Genomic DNA, 21,724 nt, shown 5'->3' on the forward strand with positions numbered 1-21,724 from the left:
TGGGCTGCTGGAGCACAGTGGAAGATTGAGTATGGACAATGTTCTTTTGAAATGAAATTAAAGTGTTATTTAATCATATGTCAGTCCTTATCTTTTGAATTCCCTTTATTTATTTTATCCAATCTCCAACATCCCCAAGAATCGCCTTTCAAACTCCTAGTTTGGCCACCAACAATTTCATCTCCCAGTACATATACATCCCTATCACTGACTAGCACTAGCACTTTCTAAAACATCTACTCTGTTGCAATTTTATGCTTTCGGATGATAGCTATAATAGCAAAAAATTATATGTTGTGAAGTATGTAGCAGACACTGTTCTGGACATTTTTCCTATGTTAACCTATTCAATCTTCATGACAAATACTATTATTAACTACATTTTACAATTAAGAAAACTGAGGCACAGAAAGTTGCAGAGCCAAGAATCCTTACACTACAGCACTAATCATAAGGACATTTAATTAAAGCGAGAATAGCTAATGCCCCCCACCACCATCCCCTCCGTGATTCCAAAGATACATTTTGCAAATTTATTTATTTATTTATTTATTTATTTATTTATTTATTGTTAATTTATTTTTGAGAGAGAGAGTCAGAGACAGAGCACAAGTGGAAAAGGGGCACAGAGAGAGGAGGACACAGAATCTGAAGCAGGCTCCAGGCTCTGAGCTGTCAGCACAGAGCCCACACGGGGCTTGAACTCATGAACCGTGAGATCATGGCTGAAGTCGGATGCTCAACCGACTAAGCCACCTAAGTGCCCCCAAAGATACATTTTAAAAGAAGAACTGTGGGGCGCCTGGGTGGCGCAGTCGGTTAAGCGTCCGACTTCAGCCAGGTCACGATCTCGCGGTCCGTGAGTTCGAGCCCCGCATCAGGCTCTGGGCTGATGGCTCGGAGCCTGGAGCCTGTTTCTGATTCTGTGTCTCCCTCTCTCTCTGCCCCTCCCCCGTTCATGCTCTGTCTCTCTCTCTGTCCCAAAAATAAATAAAAAACGTTGAAAAAAAAAAAATAAAAGAAGAACTGATTCATATAAAGTAGGGATAAAAGTAAGGTTAACCTAGATAATCAGATAATGATTTCTTAACCATGCCTTTTGGGGCGGAGGATCTTCCCATTTAAACGATGGCTTGGGAATTTTTTTTTTTTTTTTTTTTTTTTTTTTTGGGACAGAGAGAGACAGAGCATGAACGGGGAGGGTCAGAGAGAGAGGGAGACACAGAATCGGAAACAGGCTCCAGGCTCCGAGCCATCAGCCCAGAGCCTGACGCGGGGCTCGAACTCACGAACCGCGAGATCGTGACCTGGCTGAAGTCGGACGCTTAACCGACTGCGCCACCCAGGCGCCCCGGCTTGGGAATTTTTGATCCTATTTGACAAAGGGATCTAACCACCATATAAGTCCAGAATTATCCTTCCACAGGAGTTCAGAGCTGCCTTACAGACCATCTAGCTTCCTCCCTCCATTTACAGATCAGGCAACTGCCACCTACACAGAGAATGGGGCTCACTAGGATCACATAGCTGAAAACATTCAGGGCTCCTGACACCCAGTCCACCCCACACCCAGGTGATAGAGTCACTACCATTTGAGTTATTTTCCATCCATAAAGCTCTGGGCAAAAAAAGAATTAGAATTTGCTGAAAGTGCAGAAGCTTTCATCCCACATATCCAGTCTTCATTTCCCTAAAGCTTTTCTTCCACGAGCATAGAAATAGGAAGGAAGAGATTGCAAAAGGAGGGATCTGAGACATGTCTGGTAAACAAACAAGAAAATACAGGTCAAAAGTGATTACTGGTGAAAAATTAAAATTTTCTTTTCTTTTCTTTCTTGATTCCCCTATACATTGCCTTCCTACAAACAGCAGAAGTTCTAAAAACTCAGCAAGGCACTGCTATCAGAGCTAAGACATTACTTTTTAGAAAAAAAAAAAAAACAAAAACCAAAAACATTGCATTATTATAAGACCAGATGATGAAATACAACATAAAACAAAATCAGTACACACACACACACACACACACACACACACACACATATATATCTCACATTCACATGTCTTTCTATTTGGAGCCAAAAATTAGAAACAGGGAAAATTGTAGCAGAAAGGTTGAAATGAACAAACATTCTGGGACCAATCACAGGGTACATTTAAGATTGAATTTCCAGCCAAGACTTAAGACCATTTACCCAAATATGCAATATTTCATTAATTTTATCTTAGACCTCAATTGGGAGAACAAGGTAATTAGATAAAGATATGGTTTTAGAGGGCTTAAAAGGACCTTGATAGTATTTTAATTTAAAAAAAAAATCTTATTTGTTTACCTTTTTCATTTCTCTCTCAACTATCCTCATTGATTCTATTAGGCTTCATACTAGAGTCTCAGAAACATGGTTGATATGGCACAGGTCTTGTTCAGAATTTTTGTACCAGTATCCATCAGGATTCATGACATATAAAATATGATCAACAGATGTCATAATGGATTGATTAATATTAAATTGAATTAATTTATGTGAAATTGAGAAATGACTCTTAAATCTGCATTCTCTGTCTTCATCATCACTAACTTTGGTAGAACTCATGATTTTTTCTTATTTCCTTTATCATTTCCAAAAATCAAATCCTTCCAGTGCATTGTTAAAATCAACTAAATCTCAAAAAAGAAAAATTCTCCCAATGGCTACTTCTGTTTACAGGATACTGTCTAAGTGACCTAGTTGATCATTCAGGAACTTTGAAGTCTGTTTAATTTCTGTTTATTCACTTATTTATCATTACTCCTCCCCCTTAATGTTTACTTAAATTACCATTTCCCCTTCAACATGCCATACTTTTTTTCATGCTGATACATGCTACCTATGCTATGTATTTTCCTACATGTGCTACATATTATTACACATGTTTTGTGTTTGATATTTCCTCCCTGGCATATTTTTCAGATCTACAACTTGTAAACCCCTGTTCCTTCTTTAAGGTCTAGTTCACACATTACTTTAAGTCTTCAATATTCTCCTTCTCCCCAAAGGAAAACTAATTTCTCTCTTCTCTGTGGTTCCATAGCACTTTCCACTAACTGTTATTGTAGCATTTTTGTATTTCATTATTTTTTTTTAATTACTCAATCTATCCTGCTGGACTCTGAATTCCATGAGAGAATCATATATCTTAATCATCTTTCCCTCTTCCAGTCAGTATTTATCACTGGCTGTGATGCACAGATGTTCAACTTTTCTCCTAATTCCCGAAAGGTATATTTTGAAGTCAATGGTTCCAAACTCAGAATGTTCTAGGAACCACATAAGTAACAGATTATCAACTAGGCTGACTGGAGATATTGACAAACAAGCGGGTGCCTGACCCCCCTAAAGGGGACAGGTAAATTCTTGTCCAAGCGATTGTTATCACAGGGGAATGTGGGCCCACTATTGCCAGTCTTTAAGAAAATCCAGAAGTTGAAGTTTTGCTTCAAACATCTCAACTTTTAAAACAGTATGCAGGCTGAAATGGTCTGGATTCAGCTAGTGGACAACCAATTTGTAATCCATGCTCTAATTTATACAAAATTGATTTTTGTCTGCCATGTTATTCATGTAGTCAAGGAATGGAACTTTTGAAATATGCTTCAGATACTTTAATTATTGGAATCGTCTCTTATGGCTATCTATATTCTATATTTTACAGTAATACACATCCTGGTACCTATTTGCATGAGAAATTTTGTTTTCAGTATCCTCGTATTTTGAGATCCCTTCCCCTTCCACACCCTCTCGTTGTTTCTCAGCTTATCCTTACCACTTTCCCCCAGTCCTCTGAAGGAAACTTACCTTTAATTGTCCTTTTCAGTAAAACAGGAATAATAAAATAACTACATAAAGCTGTCATAAGGCATAAGCAAAGAGATATGAAAAATATCCCAAAATGTAATGGTTTATATTATTGTTTGTGTAAATCTCAATTCCTTTTTTATCTTGCCTCCTTTGTTTTTCTTTTCTCTCTCCCATTCTGAGTAAATGTTATCTTCCTGGGCCTCATTCCATCAAGACTCTGAAAGGAGTCAAACAAAGTTTAATTATTCAACTATCAATAAACCATTTTAGAATGTAAATTGCTCAATTACTTATACTTTTTCGATCGTGCAATTGAACCTTAATAAAAACTGTCCATGCCTTGACCTGTTACTGATATAATGTTAGGTATGGAATAACCTGATGTAGAGCAGATTCTCAGCATCAAGGCAATGGTTAAATACACATTGTTATTACCTCCCAGTTCATGTCTTCACCTGTATCCATCCCTTCCCCCATCCTACTGGAAGGACATATTTGGTTGGATTATTTCATTCATTCATTCATATGCTAATGTATCATTCTCTTCTCCCTCTCTTTCTGTCTCTCTCAATAAAATGAAAGGCAACTTGCAGAATGGGAGAAAACATTTACAAACCATACACGTGATAAAAGGTTAATATGCAAACTATATAAGGAACTCATACAACTCAATAGCAATAATAATGATAATGATGATAATAATAACCTGATTTTAAAATAGGCAAAGGACCTGAATAGGCATTTTTCCAAAGAAGATATTCAAATGGCCAGTAAGTGCATGAAAAAGTGCTCGGCATCACTCATCACCAGGGAAATGCAAATCTAAACCACAGTAAGATATTACCTCACACTTATTAGAATCGCTATTACCAATAAGACCAGAGATAAGTGCTAGTGAAGGTGTGGAGAAAAGGGAACACTTGTACAATGGGTTCATGTTGGTAGGAAGATAAATTGGTACCACCACTGTGAAAATCAGTATGAAAGTTCTTCAAAAACAAGCAAGCAAGCAAACAAACAAACAGAAACTACCATATGATCCTGCAATTCCACTTCTGGGTATATATCTGAAGGAAATGAATCACTATCTTGAAGATATACTGCAGCCCCATGTTCATCGTTGTATTATGTATGATAGTCAAGACATGAAAAAACCTAAGTGTCCATTGATGGATAAGTGGATAAAGAAAATGTGTGTGCATGCATTCAGCCATAAAAACTAAGGAAATCCTGCAATTTGCAACAACATGGATGGACCTTGAGGCTATAAGTCAGACAGAGATACATGAATACTGTGTCATCTTACTTATATGTCAAATCTAAAACAAACAAACAAATCCATGGAAACAGCAGATTGGTGGTGGTTAGGGGTGGGAGGATGTCGGGACATGCTGGTCAAAGGGTACAAACTTCCAGGTAAAAAAAAGAATAAATTCTAGGGATGTAATGTACAACCTGGTGACCATAGTTAGCAACACTATTTCGTATATTTGAAAGCTACTAAGACCTTAAAAGTTCTCACCACACACACACACACACACACACACACACGCAATTGTAACTATTTGAGGCGATATGTGTGTTAACCTTATTGTGGTAATCATTTTGCAATTATATACACATATAAAATCATTGCATTGTACAACTTAAACTTACAGGATGTTATATGTCAATTATATCTCAGTAAAGCTAGAAAAGAAAGAAAAAAGAAAACCTTTAGTTCTTTAGTAGGAAAGATTATTCTCATGTTAAAACAGAAGTGGTGATGGAATCCTCCCTTTTTCTTGATCAAACTTTCTTGAATACAAATTTTTGATAAAAACGTAAGACAGGTAATTGCATTTCCACTAATGAACGATAATACAAAGATGAAAAGCTATATACAGCAAGTAAAGAATAAAAAGGGGGATGATGATTACACTGGAAAAAAATCGATTTCTAGAGAACTGTGAAGAGAAATATAGAAAATCAGACCTATAAACATAAATTCGCTAATACTTATTTCAGCTTCAAGACTCAAGACTCACATGTTAATTGGATGTTCATAAAAAAAAGAGATGTACCCGCTTATTTGGTGTGTTAACATGGGGGCATGCTCTGGAAAAACAACAACAACAACAACACAAGAGATGTAACTTCTTTATTGAAACAGCTTTGTCAAATTAAAAAAAAAAAGACTGTAATGCCTGATATTAGCTTATATGTTGTTTTTGCTAGTAACAAGAGACATGATCCACAGATATGGCAAATAATTTCACAGGATTTACTGCTTCATTCATTCATTCATTCATTGATTTGGGGTGTAGCAACTGGTTGGGCAAAGAAGAGAAGGAAGGTTATTCCAGGAAGTAAAATATGATAAAATTCAGAGAAAGATCATTGACAGTAGGTTTTAAACATGGCACGAAGACCATGTTGCCAAGATCTTGGTACCACTCTGAAAGTCAAATTACTTCTCCCCCAATCTTCATTCTTTCTCTTATTTGTTTGGAAGGGAGAACGTTTTCTCAAACTCTTAACCTAATGCTCTCAGTGTATATATTCCAACCCCCAACACACAGAAAGTCTTCTGAATCACAAACACTTTGCAGTAGGGAAGGCTGTAATGGAAGAAGTAGGTGGCTAAAACCCTATCCTGTTCCCTGAAAGTGATATTATAAAATATATTAGCATATGAATATCTAGCTATCATCTATCTACCTGTATATAATAGAATGTTATGAGGCCTTAAACAAGCCATACACTGTAGCTAGGTCTTAGTTTCCAAAGTTTGCAAAATGCATTTTACAGCATGTGCTGTGGGAATATAATTTTGAGGCTTCATGACATGAACCTATATACATTTAAATAAATACTTATTATTCTGTAGAAGAAGCTGACTAAAAAAAACAAAACCAACCAAAAAAAAAAACCCAAACAACAACGACAATAACAAAACCAAAATCATCATACCTACCATGATGCCTTCTTTTTCTCTTCTCTTCCAGAACATGCTTCTAAACTTGTTTAGTTTTTCTTCTCCCTAAGGACTGCTCTCAGAATAAGTAAATACACCTATGACTCAAAGAGACAGACTAGCTATCAGACTCTTGGGGAATTGCGATAGAAATGCACACTCAGGACAGGAGGCATTTGAATTTTAAAACCTCCCTTTCCTTCACCCCCTTCCTTCTATGCTCTCAGCTGCCAGGGTGAGGGCCACCGAGGGATTCAGCTCCAGACTTGAGATTGTCTTTGTCCTGACAACTTGACAGTTTAATAATTTAAACTCTTTCCATTCTCCCAAAGCACATGAACTGGCATTATTATGATTTTCATTTTCTTTACTCTGCCTTAAACCGTCACCACTATAAGTTTTAATATCATATGAATGTTCAATGATAATGGGAGGGTTTTGTTTTGTTTTGTTTTGTTTGTTTTTTTTACCCAATTCTTGGCATCATCACTCTTTAGAATAATAAGGAGTGAACAGGACCAGGTGCTTTTCTCATGTAATGAATCAATATTGACTAAAGGGAACACTAGTCAATTTGGAGGGCGGTGAGGATGTATTCTAATCCTTGGGGTCCAGAAACATTCTCTGAAACCTTGGAGAGGTGACTACACTGGTTCATATTTGCTGAGTCTCATATGATTAAAGACTGTTGTTCTCATGAAATAGTCTGAGAAAGCCCTGACAGAAGGCATAATCTCATATAACATATAAAAAACTAAAGAAAAGGAAAAAAATGCATTGTTAAGTGCCCCACAGAGGCTTAAATCACGTGAGTAAAAATCTTATTTTACTCAAATTGCTTAAGTAAAACTTAAGGATCTACTTTTTAAGACTGATGTCCACAAAGACAACCTCTGGGATAATTACCCCCTTCTATTTCACACTGGCAGGTATAGACCCAGACCAGCTATCAATAGATAACATCCTTTGCCCACATTATTATAAGAGTAAAGGAAAGTGAGGCTTTAGAGCAACTCTCTGGGTTCAGTGAGATTCTGAGGGAAGCCAAAGCAAGAATGTGGCCTGGAGTGTGGCTATTCTAGTCTTATTCAGAAAGGTGAAAAACAATGACATATGTATCATCAGGTGGCTGAAAATAGCCCATAAGCATGAATAGGTTAGTAAGGCAGAATGGGTAGTAAAGGAGAGGCTCTCTGCCTACACCACTATATTTTTCTTGTTTGCAAGTGTTGTCTGTATTAGCCCAGTTTATCAAGTCAAAAACTCATTGCAGACTTTTCCCACTCCTTCATTTGCCCATATCCAATCAACCACTAATTCAGTTCCATTATCTTCAACCTGTATGCCCCATACCCTACCTCTCCTTCAGTCCCACCACCACGTCTACACTGAAGACCACTAACTCATTTTGTTCTTGCTGTTGTTTATGTTGTTGTTGTTGTTGTTGTTGTTGTTGTTGTTGTTAAGAGAGTCTCACTTGTGGTCTTCTGCTATCAGTTTCTGCAACCTTCACAGAAGAGTTAGCTGGGGGAAAATTACTTAAGAAATCAATCTATACAGTGTAAGATATAGTTTCCTAAATATTCCTCTATGATTTCAGCTATTTTCAGATGCATGTTCATGTGTCTTTTGCTGAAGACTTGAAGTAGCCAGTGATAGACAAGATTCAGAACATTTTTTTAACGGGTACAGATCAATAAGAAGGGACAAAGTGCTTTGGAGGTAGTCCTTGCCTGGTTCTGGAAAGAGTTATGGATTCATTTCATGGTATATGCATTGGCATGTTAGCTCTAACACAAACTTAATTCCTTAGCATTTCACATAGCCAGGTATAACATGACGATTTTAATACTTATGCTTAAGGATTACATGAGATAAAGACTTAGCATATTTTCTTGTATTGGATATTCCATAAATATGGGGGGAGGTAGAATATATTGTTCACAAATCTGATTAATTTTTGAGGGGCAATGAAGACTCCTGAGGGAAAAGCAGAATAATATCCGTTCTGCTGAGACAGTTTCTTTAGATTCCTAGCCATATTCCACCAAAGTGTTAATCAACCTAAATTCTTGTATGACTAAGGTCACTTTCTCAATTTAATGTGTAGAGTATGTATCTTAAGGTAATCTTGGAATTTCAGTTTCTAGCATGAATGACTACATTCTTGGAACAATATCTTTAAGCAAGTACTTCTTCCTTCCAGTTGGTTCTTTCTCTGCAAACCATCCATCTTCGTATTCACCCTTCTGATCCCTTCATTCCACTTCTCCTCCTGGGAAATATACATATGCTATCTTTTTTATTCTTTCTTCCAATTTCCCTCTAGCTAACTATGCCCATTGTTCCCAAACTCACCTATCAGTTTCTCGATGATCTTTGTACAACATCACAGATCTGGAAAAGGGCTTTGGAGATTTTTTGTTTTCCTTTTAGCTCCATTTTACAGTTGCAGAAACTGAAGCGCAAAATGAAAAAATAATTTTCCCAAAAGTGTGTTGCTATTTAGGAGCAGTAGTGGACCTAAAACTTAGATGTTCTAAATTTAACTCAGCCAATGCTCTTTTCTTCACATGATGCTGCTTTTGAGTACTTCCGATTATTTGTTACATTTCTTTTTCATCTTTTACCTATTCTTAATCCCTCTGTAGATTCTATTTGCTTTTGTTCACTCACAATATATGAAATATATTAATCTTTTTGTACTGTCTGACCTAGTTACCTTGGACCTCATATGGTCATTATCTACTTATGCTAAATGACCACAAGTCTCCTTAAAAATATTGGCTGATATAGGAAGCTACTGGGCCTGTTATTACAGTGCACTCCGTCAAAGATGCTAGTCTGATACTGACATAAATACAAAAGAAATTGGTGTATCTTTTCTCAACTTTAGAAATATCTTCAATGCAACCTGCATTATTGTGACAGTCCCTGCAGGTTTGGAGACCACAAGATTGATGACATGAAATAAAGAAGAAGGGCTCTTTGGACCCCTCATTTTCTCAGTGGCTAGCATTATTTTGACAAACATTTTGTCATTATTGCTTAACAGAGGAATTGGTCCGTGTTTTTTTATATCAAAATTATTACCTTCCCTGAATAATAAAAATCTATAAAGTCTGTTCTTGTGTGAAGCCTCTAGACAACCTTCTCTCAACAAATAATTAAACATTTGAATCAATTCCAGTACCAGCCTATTGTTCACAGGTTTATGAAACTTTCCTGCCTGACCATCTTTGCCTGGAATTCTGTTATTATTTAAAAGAGAAATAGCCTCTAATATGAGCCCTTGTGAAATTGAAACTAGCAACTCTATTTCATCTAAAGAGCAAATCTAGGCAAGACTGGTATTGCCCAGGGAAAAGAAACTGGTTCAGGCAAATCAAGACCTGACTTGAACTATAGCCGAAACCTCAAAGTGAACTAAGATTGAACTCATTTTTTAAAAACTCAAACACTAGGAGAGCTTTGTGGAAAACAATGACAAGGAAATCTGTTTAAGCTGAGTGTCCATGAAAGGAAAAGAAAATATAAGCTAAGATATGTATATATGTGGTAGCAATGTCAACAAATACCAAGGTGTGTATAGACTTAGAATGACATCTGGGGAAATTTTGAATTAGGTAAAATTAATGTTCAAAAACAGTTTCTCATTTTAGCCTTCTGTTTACAAGTCTTTCTATCTAAATACTTGCATGACTTAAATACTCATGTATATTATGGAATTGGGGGGGGACCCAATCTTTGGGGTATCTGATCTCAAAACCTCCTTACTACTCTTAAAGACTAAAAATGTAGATCTTACTCACTTGTAGACTTGTCTTCTCTTTGTTCTCTTTATTCCAGAAAAATTGATCCACTTTAATTATTGAAGGAGCCAAGCTGTCACCTCCCCACTGCCCACCCTCAGAATATTTGCATAGGGATTCACCTCCACCTGGAAGAATCTCTTCTTCCAAAAACTTCCTCAACAATGTTCTTTATCTTTTATGTCTTACAGCTTATAACTTTTAGCTCAGTTTTGGCTTTTCTGTGACCCACTCCACCCCTGGACCAGTTATTTATGCTTATGGCAGTCTGTGATTTTCATTAATTCACTCACCACAGTTTGAAATTCGTTGTATACTTGTATAGTTGTTCATTAATGCCGGCCCCTCACTGGGCTATAAACTTCATGAGGACAATGTTAAGTCTGGTATGTTCAACATTATCACATACAGACTATCAGATACTTAAATACATGTTAAATGAAAGAGCCACTGAATTTCTTATATTTTGCATTTAAACACTAGAGAAGAGAAAGTGATAATTTGTTACAGATTGGATTTCAGGAATTAAGATATGTTTGGTAAATGTAAGTTAACCTAAGTCTTCTCAAAACTCACTCCATATTCCATCAACAACTTTGTCTATACCTAAACCAGAACTGCTGTGGTCACCAAATCATGCCAACCATAGCTAATAATCTGGTCCAGGTAACTAGGGGTGTAGAGTATTTATATGTTATTCAGAAGTTATTTATTTCACCATCCAAAGGGACTGTTTTTTAATATTCTTTTTTGTGGGGTGGAGAGGTAGGAAGTTTTACATAACCATTGGAAAGGGAGTGAAGGAAAGTATGGGAGAGAAAAGAAAGTAGGATTACATAACAACTAGCAAGATATTTAGAATGACTGCTCAAGAGAAATTTATAGTCAAAATAAACTTTGGAAGTAATCTATTCTACCCAACCACTTTACAGAGCTCTACCAAATTACAAGTTAAGGTTGCCAATATGGTGTGATGAAAGGAAAACTGAGAGTCTCATTCAAAAGATACTTACTCATTGAGTGCTTGGTCCAAGACAACCATTGCACTTGTCCCTGTAGATACAGCAATAAAAAAATAATAGTCTAAAATATATACTAGTAGACCTATGTACCTATTATGGATGAATCAGTATATTTCTCAAAGATTCATATTCTTCATCTGTAAAAAGTACATGAATCACCTTAGATGATTCCTTAGATTACTTCTGGCTCTAGCATTCTCTACAATTATATCTTTAGGATCGATTATTCATTCATTCATTCATTCACTCATTCATTCAACAAAGACTTATTGAGCTCTTACTATGGATTTTATAAGTACATTTTTAAGCACTGGGAATAAAACAGTACAAAAAGCAATCTTTGCCCTCATGGAATTTGCATTTTATTGGGGAGTCCCATAATAAGAAGAATAAACTAGAGCATATAATATATGAGAGGGTAATAAATACCATTGAAAAAAATAGTGTAGGGAGTAAGAATGGAGATTTCAGGGAGTAAGGAATACGATTTAAAATAATGGTGGCCAATGTTGACACCAAAGAGAAGATGAGATTTAAGCAAATACACCAAGGAAGTTAAATGTGATACATCTAGGGGAAGAGTAGTCTAGTCAAAGGGAACAACTTCAAAGGATTAGCTTACATAAACACCTGGATATTTACTGAACATCAAGGAGGTCATTGTGGCTGGTGAGGGAAATAAGCTGAGATCACAGAGGTTTGACTCCCAAGTCACACAGGGCCTGATAGGCCACTGCATTCTTGGTGGCATGAGGACTCAGTTGTTGGAAGGATTTCATCAAAGCAGTGACATTATGTCGATTGTGTTTTAACAGAATTAATCTGGATTCTGTGTTTAGAATTGATGGGGAAAATAGTGGTAAAGGTAGAAGCAGCAAGAATAGTTAGGAAGCTATTGTACTAGTCCAGGTAAGAGATATTGGTGACTTAGACCATGGTGGTAGCAGTGGAGAGGTTGAGAAATGATTAAATTCTGGATATACTTTAAACGCAAGACCAACAGAATTGGGTACCAAATTGGCAAAGGGGTTCAAAAGAAAGAGAAGATTCAAAATGATGCCAAGATTTCTGGTTTGAGAAAGTAATTTCCCATTAACTGAAATAAGAAAACCTCTAAGTGGAATAGTTTTGTGACATAGAGGGAGAAGAATTCGATTTTAGGCTTTTATGTTTGTAGTGCCTACTAGAAAGTCAAGGGAAAAGTTCAGTAGGCATTAGTATGCCAAAGCTGATGTTTGGGAGTAAATGGGAAACTTTAGGCATTATGAAGTATAACATGGTATTCAAAGCCAAAACCATCTTTATCAAGGGAGTGAGTAGGTACCAAAAAGAAGTTCAATACTAAACCTGGAAAATACATTGAAGTCAAGTTGTCAATGAGATGAAGAGAAGCTGGTGAAGAATACTGAGAAGGAGTAAGTAGTCAGTGAACATGGAAGAAACCATGAAAGCATGACCTGGAAAAGAAGTGAAAAGAGTGTATCAAGCAAGGAGGCATGATCACCAGTGTCAAATCTTGCTGATACTTCAAGCATGGCAGGGTGAACGGTTTTGCTCAATCACTTGATTTGTCAAAGTGCTGGTCAGGGTGCACTGGAAGACCGGTTTAATAACAGTGGTAAGGATGAAAGCTGTATTATTCTTAAAGGGCTCCTGATCATAGAATAGATTCTCATAGACTTCAGACTTGCACCCAAGCATTGCTCAATGTTGGATCAACTACTTGAGAGAAGTGTGTTGATGAATAATATTCAGTGGTTCATAGTTTACAGTCTTAGCTCAGTGATTAAGAATTCACATTAAGAGCCATAAGTGACTAGTTCTTTCAAGAATGAAAGGAGACCACCTCCCTAGTGTGATGGCATCCAGTCTTTAGGGCCTATTATTCGCAAGGCACATTGAGAAATAATTTATAAAATGGTATGTCTTTCTTTTTAATATATATTTCAAAAAATTAGATCATCCTTCAAAATATATATAGTGTATCTTAAGAACCTGTGTTTTTACCCCCTTAACCTTTATTGAAGCATTTTATTTTCAACCTATGCCATGTCTTGGATGGCTTCCATAGCACTGACTTAAATTTTGGTTTCATATAGTTTGAATAAAACTCTGGTTACAGTAGAGCCTTTTGTAAATTAGTGAAAATTGGATGTATATATTTTTTGTCTTGTTTCCTGAAGTTCCTTTTATCCATAAATTTGTTCTTTGTTCTTGGCGTATCCTTTCATCATCTTATGAAGGCTACTATTGATCCTTTATTATCTTTCTTCAGTGACATCTGATATCTCCCAAATGTTACCCCATGCACCCAGATGTTTTCTCCTCTTTACTACCAATGCACATTTATCTTACCTCTATGATTCCTCTGCATTTACTTCTACTTCAGTTGACTTTTTATCTTCTTCATTAGACTGTGGGCTTTCTGGAGATGAATTCAAATAGGGACTTCTCTATTTTTGGCACTCACCAGTTGTGTATCAGTTTTTTGTTTTGTTTTGGTTTGGGTTTTTTTTTTTTTTTTTTGGAGATTGAGGTCTTCGTGGTATGTTATTGTCCTCAATCACACATACAAACTTAATCTCCTCATCATAGGCTTCTGGGTTAAAATATTGAGCTAGTCTCCTTTCTTTTATTCTGTCATCAATTAATAATTACATTTTACAGTTTACCATTCCTCAAATCCCATTGGTATGAGATTGAAGAGATAGCCTCATACTGTTTCTCTGTTTTTATTTGACCACACCATTAAAATGTTATTTAAAGGCAACCTCTTTCCATCAAAATGGCAGTACTTTAATTTGCAATCTTGTGATTAACTACTTCCACACTGATATAGACTGAATGCTTGTAATTCACTACGTCCACACTGCTATAGGTTGAATGTTTGTGTCCTTCCTGCCCCTGATTCCTGTGTTGAAACCAAATCCAACAATGTGATGGTAATTTGATGGTAATTTGGAGGTGAAGCCTTTAGGAAGTAATTCATTAGGGCAGAGCCTTCATGATTGAGATTAGTGCCCTTATAATAGAGACCCCAGGTATCCCATCCTCTCCTCTGCCGTGAAAGTTTACAGCAAAAGACAACTGTGAACTAAGAAGCTGACACTGTGTCTATCAGCACTTTTATCTTGGACTTCCTAGCCTTATATTTTTGCCTGTTTCTCATTTATTTCAAAGTCTTGCTGAAGTGACTTGAATGTCTGATCCCTTATCCCATTATAAGAAAATCTTCCAAATAATTTAATTGCTGAGAAACATTAATGGAAGATATAAACTGCTGGATTGAAATATATAACTGAAAATAGATCATGGATAATATAAATATTCTGCTAATCAATTCTATTTTCTTAAAGTCTTGATATATATTTAATAAGACAACCAATTTCTATATTCTCAGACAATGGCATATGGTTTGTGTGGTACATATCCAACATCAAACTAAGAATAGGAGCCAAGTAGTTGATAGACCAGATTGGGAGGTTTTTAAGATTGGAAAAGCAGACATACTCAGTGGAGTCAGCAAACACATACTCATCCCTCTTAAAGGAAGTTGAATGCAAATCTTAATGAGTATGGAGAATAAATAAACCTATTTCCAGACAGTCTGTGTCCCTTTGATACCCAGGAGATCTAGACAGAAGTGGTAGACAGGTTTACCAAAGAATAGGTGGATTACGATGAGGAGGAACAAGAGGGATAAAAGAATAAACAAATATCCAATTTGAAAGATAGCACTAAATTGAGTAATTGTCATTTTGAAATATATATAAAACTCCAGGTGCTTTATATACAGTATCTATTTTGAGTTTTTCTAAAGTAGAAATAATTGGCCCCATTTTTCAAAAAAGAAAACTGGAGTCTAAGGTTAACTAACTTACCCAAGATTACAAATCTAGAAAGTATTACTATGAGATTCGGATGTTTGAGTCCAATGCCAGAACCACACCACTACCTGGCATGTTAAACAAGCTATGACTCAGTCACAGAAGTGCAAAAATGTAACTGAATTGCTGAAACTTAAATATAAGATGGACATCAAATCAGAAAAATAAAGCAGAAGCCCAGACTGAAAGCCAGACATATTAGAGCTGGATCCCAGTAAAACCCATAAAACTAAACTTCATGTTTAGTCTTCCAAATGACTAAAGGAACATTCCTAAGCCCTTCTGCAATGAGTCAGGATTGATCCCAGTCCTCTGCATGTGGCCACACATGTATCTTTGAAAGCCAAATCACTCAATAGAGTCAAGAAAGGTTGAAGGTAGCAGGAGCCAGGCAAGGCCTCACATGAAGTAATTGGGCATGTAAAGATTAATTTCATTGTTATATTAATCTTATATCTCAAAATGTCCCCTTCTAAACAGTCACATCCTACAAAAGAGCTATACTTTGCCCAAAACGAAACATCTAAGTGCCTTTTATCGGCTGATCTTGGAATGTATTTATTTAAAGCTTTATGATCAAACTCACAACAAAATTAAGAAGCCAAGCTACTGAATTGTTTATATGTGGGAGTGGCCCGACTGGGAGATGGGAGTGGTTTGGATAGTGAGTTCACCCACATTCCAGTACTTTTCACTCACCCATCGCTGCATCCATCCAAGAAAAGGTCACCCGTGATTGATAATTGCTACCAACTTGTCTCACAAAAATTAGAAATCTTTTAATGAATAGAGTAGCTGAAGGACTTTGTAGTCAGGACAAGTATCATACTGGGTTCATTCTCTAGGCATCCTTTACTTATAGAATAGCCATGTCACAGCCAAGTGAATTAAATGTGATATTTTTCATTGGCTCCTTTAAAAATCCAATCTCAACATGCCAATCTCAGAGGGTTTCATAGGTTAGGGGTTCAGGTGGTAGCCAGCTTCATGGATTATCTAGTAATACCTCAACAATGGTAGGCCCTGGAAATCAACAGGGTGTGAAAGAATGGCATTAAACTGGGAATTCGGAGAATTGGGTACCAGTTCTAGCCCTAGCACTACCTAGCTATGTGACCTTGGATATTTTTATTTCTCTGAGTCTCAGTTCTCCTCACTTGTGAATTAGGACTATGTAGAACCACTGATTATTATAGTCTGCCCGTGTTTCAGGTTTCTTTGCCTCCTATCCCCTTGGTTCTGAAATTCCACATGTTCTGTGAATCGCATACAGATAGATCCATCATGTGTTCCCATGTTAATGAAAGGTGCTAGGTAAAGTAAGTTTTAAAAAACTGTGTTAAAACTGAAACAAAATTGTTTTTCTTTTTTGTGTGCATGTTTTGGTGTCTTTAATACACAAACAGGTGTAAAGTTTCACCAAAAACTCAGGGCAAACACTTTCTTTTTTTTTTTTTCAGATTTCTGACTCTTTCCCGAAAACTTTTTCCTATGCTCTCCTGCTCAGTTTGTTAGATCATGCAGGCAAGTTTCTTATTTCATGCAGGGAAGATCATATTTTCTCTCTTGAAGTTTGGAAATTGCGACTCAACCAAACTGAGACTTTTTCTTGAGTGGTGCTGGTAAATTATGGCTGCCTCCAAAACAGAGGAGTACAACTGAGCTCACCTGCATCTAACATTTGTTTATTTTTTGAGAGACAGAGACAGAGCATGAGCCGGGGAGGGGATAGAGAGAGAGGGAGTCACAGATTCCAAAGCAGGCTCCAGGCTCTGAGCTGTCAGCACACAGGCGGATGCGGGGCTCGAACTCACGAACCATGAGATCATGACCTGAGCCGAAGTCGGACACTTAACCGACTGAGCCACCCAGGTTCCCCTCACCTGCATCTACAGGCAGGGAAGTTTGGTGTGTATAAGGAAGAAAAGATATGAGAAGCTGTGTCCACCCAGAGAGAAACCTCTCTGGAGGTACTTGGTTTTGGACCACTGACAGAACTAGCAGCCCTTTTTGAACTAGAGTTTTCTGCCCAACTCTGTACCATACCCATAATTCCCTTGGCCAGAGCTAGTCAGAATGGTTTTCTGTTTTGTGAAACCACTACTCAGATTTAGATAAAGATGATATAATCAATGCATTCCTCTCTTCATTAGCTACCAACAAGATGAACGTTCTAAAGAACATCATCTATCAACATAATGCATTAAACTATCTAATGATGACATTGCTGTTTCTGCTACTACTAATAATAATATAAGCTAAACATATGTGCCTAACATTCATTATACCAAGAACATTATTTTTCTCCATTTTTTGCTTAGGTATTTTTGTGACTCAATTTTTAAAGTGATTATGCTTGAATGCTCCCATCAGGTAGGATCAGGTTTGGTACTAGACCCTTCATGAAAATCATTTATTTTAAAAATAAAATGGCTCAGTGAGGTAGATATTTTTATTGTTGTTTCAAAAAGAAGAAGGAGGAGGAGGAGGAGGAAGAGGAGGAGGAGAGGAGGAGGAGGAGGAGGAGGAGGAGGAGGAGAATCAGCGTTTTGAAAATGTTATGTGTTTGTTTAAGGTCTACAGCTACCAAATGACAGAGGTGGATTCCTAGTGAAAGTCAGTCTGGCCTCCAGGGTCTTTGCAGTTTTATTTGGCTGTGTTTCATTAATCTGCAATGATACGCACTCATGCCTTCTTCTCTCCTCTCCCTCCTCTCTACCTTGTGTTCTTTCTGAATTCTTTCCTTGTTATCCCTCTTCTTTGTCATGTCTTTCCTAGTTCCCTCTCCTTACCTTGATTTGTCTCCTTCTCCCTTCCTTGCCTTACTATAACTTCGTGATTTAAAGGCTGCCCCAGGTATCCCTAAATGTTATCTTCTCTGCTTTTGCAAAGTGTGTCTTTTTTGGTCTCCCTCCCCATCTCACTCTGTCCCTTTTCTGACTTTGTATTCTTTGCCATCTCCGCCCAGCCTCTGAGAGCACCTCTAAAAACCTGCATTTGTCCCAGCATATTCTGAGGAAATGTACATTTCCCATAAGGCCCTCACTTAATTTTTATCGCCAGCACCACTAAAATAACTGCTCTCAGTACATTCATCCAAGACTTTCACAGCCAGAAACCCCCTTTCCTTTACCTTCTTTGCTTTTTTAAACCTGTCAGGAAAAGGTGTTCAGAAATATTTCATTTTGTTTCTACTCAGAGCAGTGATTTTCCATCCTTACCATTTCAGGGACTGTGAGTTAGTGCTGAGAACTGGCTTGTGATTGCTTCAGCTCTGTTCAGACTGGAAAGTGCACAGAGCTTCATGCATGTCTCTGGTCTCTAATAAAACATTCCCGGTGTCTGGTGTAGGTATAGAGACCGTGCCTTACCTCTGCACTCAATCCTTCTGCTCAGTTTTTTTTTTTTTTTTTACATCCTCTAGAATCTTCCAACATCTGGAAAAAACTAGACTCTCAGGAACATGACAAATGATTTGGAGAAGGATTATCACAGATCAAACCCCTGAACCTCTGTGGTGTCTTCAGACTTTTCTATGGAACTTAGTTTGAAGATATAGCCTGGAAGGGTTTCTGTGACAGACAATACCTAAAAAACTCAGAACAAATATTATTTTGGCCCTGTGACTTTTAGTTTATATTTGTATAGTAATCATTTTGGAGGGTTGTTAATTCTTCTTATGCAAAAAGAATAAGAGGAGGAGAATAAAAAGGGGGAGGAAAAGTTGGAAGAGGAAGAAAAGGAGGCATCCATGGTCAAATACATGTGAACAAACCTGTGTTAAACAAAATTTTAAAAATTTCTGTACCTTATGTCTTCTTGCAGTCTGTTTTGAGAATATTCTGGAGAAGATGCTTCAAATCTTATAGTCATTTTGGACCCAAAACCTTTTTGTTTTCTAGAGATTATCTTATTCAACTAGAATTTTCTAAAAACATACTTCAGGAAATAATTTCTTCTTTCCCCCTTTACAGAGCTATAGAACCATCAACACTATTGATGTTCATTCATTCGTTCATGCAGGAATCCATTCATGTTTGCATTTATATGGTCATTCAACATTTTAACTAGCATTAACTCTGATCTAGGCACCAGAGAGAGAAAGATGAATGAGATAAGATCTCCGTCCTTAAATGATCCACATTCTAGTTTAGAAGATGGATATTTAGATGGATAGATGATAAAACAACATGATAAGAGCAATATCGTGGAAACAAATAATGTGTGAGCATATCAGAGGGAGAATCAATTTTCATGTAAAAACTCATGAGTGAATCCCTTATTTATAAAATGCGGATGATGACACTTCTTCCATAGGATTGTTGGAAGATGCAGTCAGCTACACTGGAAAATGCATGATTCATGTAATCTAGTGATTTGTGTTTTGTGGATTTGGGAGCAAGGAGACCATTAAAAGAGAACCCATGAAATATTTCAAGAAAGAAGAACTGAAAAGGGGATTCACTGTGGGATCAGTGAGGGGTGACCAATGAGAGAGATATGATGTCAAATCAGTGTGAGAAATGGCCTTGACTAAATGTTTGGGACCAGGGAACGAGCTCAGTAAATGTCTATGATGAATTAACTACATTGTTTAGGTCACAGCTGGATCTGAAGAGCTGATGGATTCTGGTCTATCCATGCAGAGAACAACAGTAGAAATCTCAGCGATGAGTCAGTTCACTTTGCTATTTTCAGTATATTTCCCATTTCTCATCTCCAAACTTTTTCCTCTAGTCTCTGGCTAATTTAATCTCAGAACCCCACTTTGCACTAATCCTGTGAATTGACTGCCCCCTTTGGGTTCTCTCTGTACTCTGAACCCTGTGCCACTGCCACCTTGTAAAATAAAGTCAGCTGATCAGAGCTCAGCGTGACCCAGTGCTGGATTCACAATGGCTCTTGAATCTGGCTGCACTTTCCACAAGGCAGGGATCTAACATGTTGTTTTAGGATGCTCTTTTGGAAACTCGGAGTACAAATAAAACCAAATATATAAAACCAAATTCTATACTATATACTATACTATATAAAACCAAATTCTCTTCTCTTGTAAACTGCATGTTAAAAATCTTTAAGTCTCAGGGGGAGGTTGGATTTGAATCAAGCCCCAAAATAGCTCTGGCAACTTCCATGAAAAAGGCAACACACATTTATTATATTTAATATATTTTAACATAATTTGGGTACATTTGCTGCTTGTTCAGACAGGTTTTTTGGTGTGGATTTCTTTTCTTTAGAATTTATTTTTTTAAATATCTGATGGTAGAATGAGCCAAAAGGGGGGAAATGGAGAACTTGGGCTTCAACAGTATCTGTACCTTCCAGATGTTTGCTCTGATTTTTATTGTCTGAGATTCACTGTCTAATGGCAGCCAACTGGGCGTGCAGTGAACCACTAGGCTTGTCCTTAAACTCTGCGCATTGGTGAAGGGTACAGTCAGAAGCTGTATCAGAGATCACAATTAAATGGGGAGGGTGGCATCAGCGTTTTCTTGTTGGTAAAATGTTTTTCACTCATTTTCACATATCTCAGTAAGGCTCATTTTACATATAAGGAAACCGAGATCTGGAATTTTAACTCTCTTTCCCAGGGTCATGCATATGGTAATTGTAGAAATCAGGGCAGCAACTCATTTCTTTTAATTCTGTTAACTACGTGAGCTCTTTCCACCAGAACATATGACTTCCAACCTCCTCATTCATTTATTCATGCATTCATTTAAGATTATTGGGGGAAAAAAGGAAGTACTGTGTTCGTATGATGTGCTAGGTATTAGAAGTGTGGTTTTGAAAAATCTAGATATATTCCCAATGATATTAGAGCTTGAAGTTGGATTTACAGATGAGGAAACTAAGGCTTAGAATAACTATGTTGCTTTCCTTCAAAAAGCTAATTTCTGGTAGAGCTGAGAATAGACTTCAGGTCTTTGGAAAAGAAAAAAGAAAATTTAAAAAGTTGCCTATAAATCACAATTGCATAAATGAAATCCTATTTTCCACCAACTTCCATTATAATGGTAGAAATGTTTTATCTTCACTTCTGATTGATTTCCAATAGACAGTGGCCCTGAACACTTTTAACTGTTTCTTTTTCCTGAACAGACCCTCTTCCCAGCTAGTTTTCTCTGCTAGTAGATGATTTTTAAACAAACTTATTTGTTAAAAGGAAATCAATATTAGGGAAAAACACAGAATTGAATGAACA

This window comes from Panthera uncia, chromosome D4 (genome assembly GCF_023721935.1).
Source record: "Panthera uncia isolate 11264 chromosome D4, Puncia_PCG_1.0, whole genome shotgun sequence".
Classification (NCBI taxonomy): Eukaryota; Metazoa; Chordata; class Mammalia; order Carnivora; family Felidae; genus Panthera; species Panthera uncia.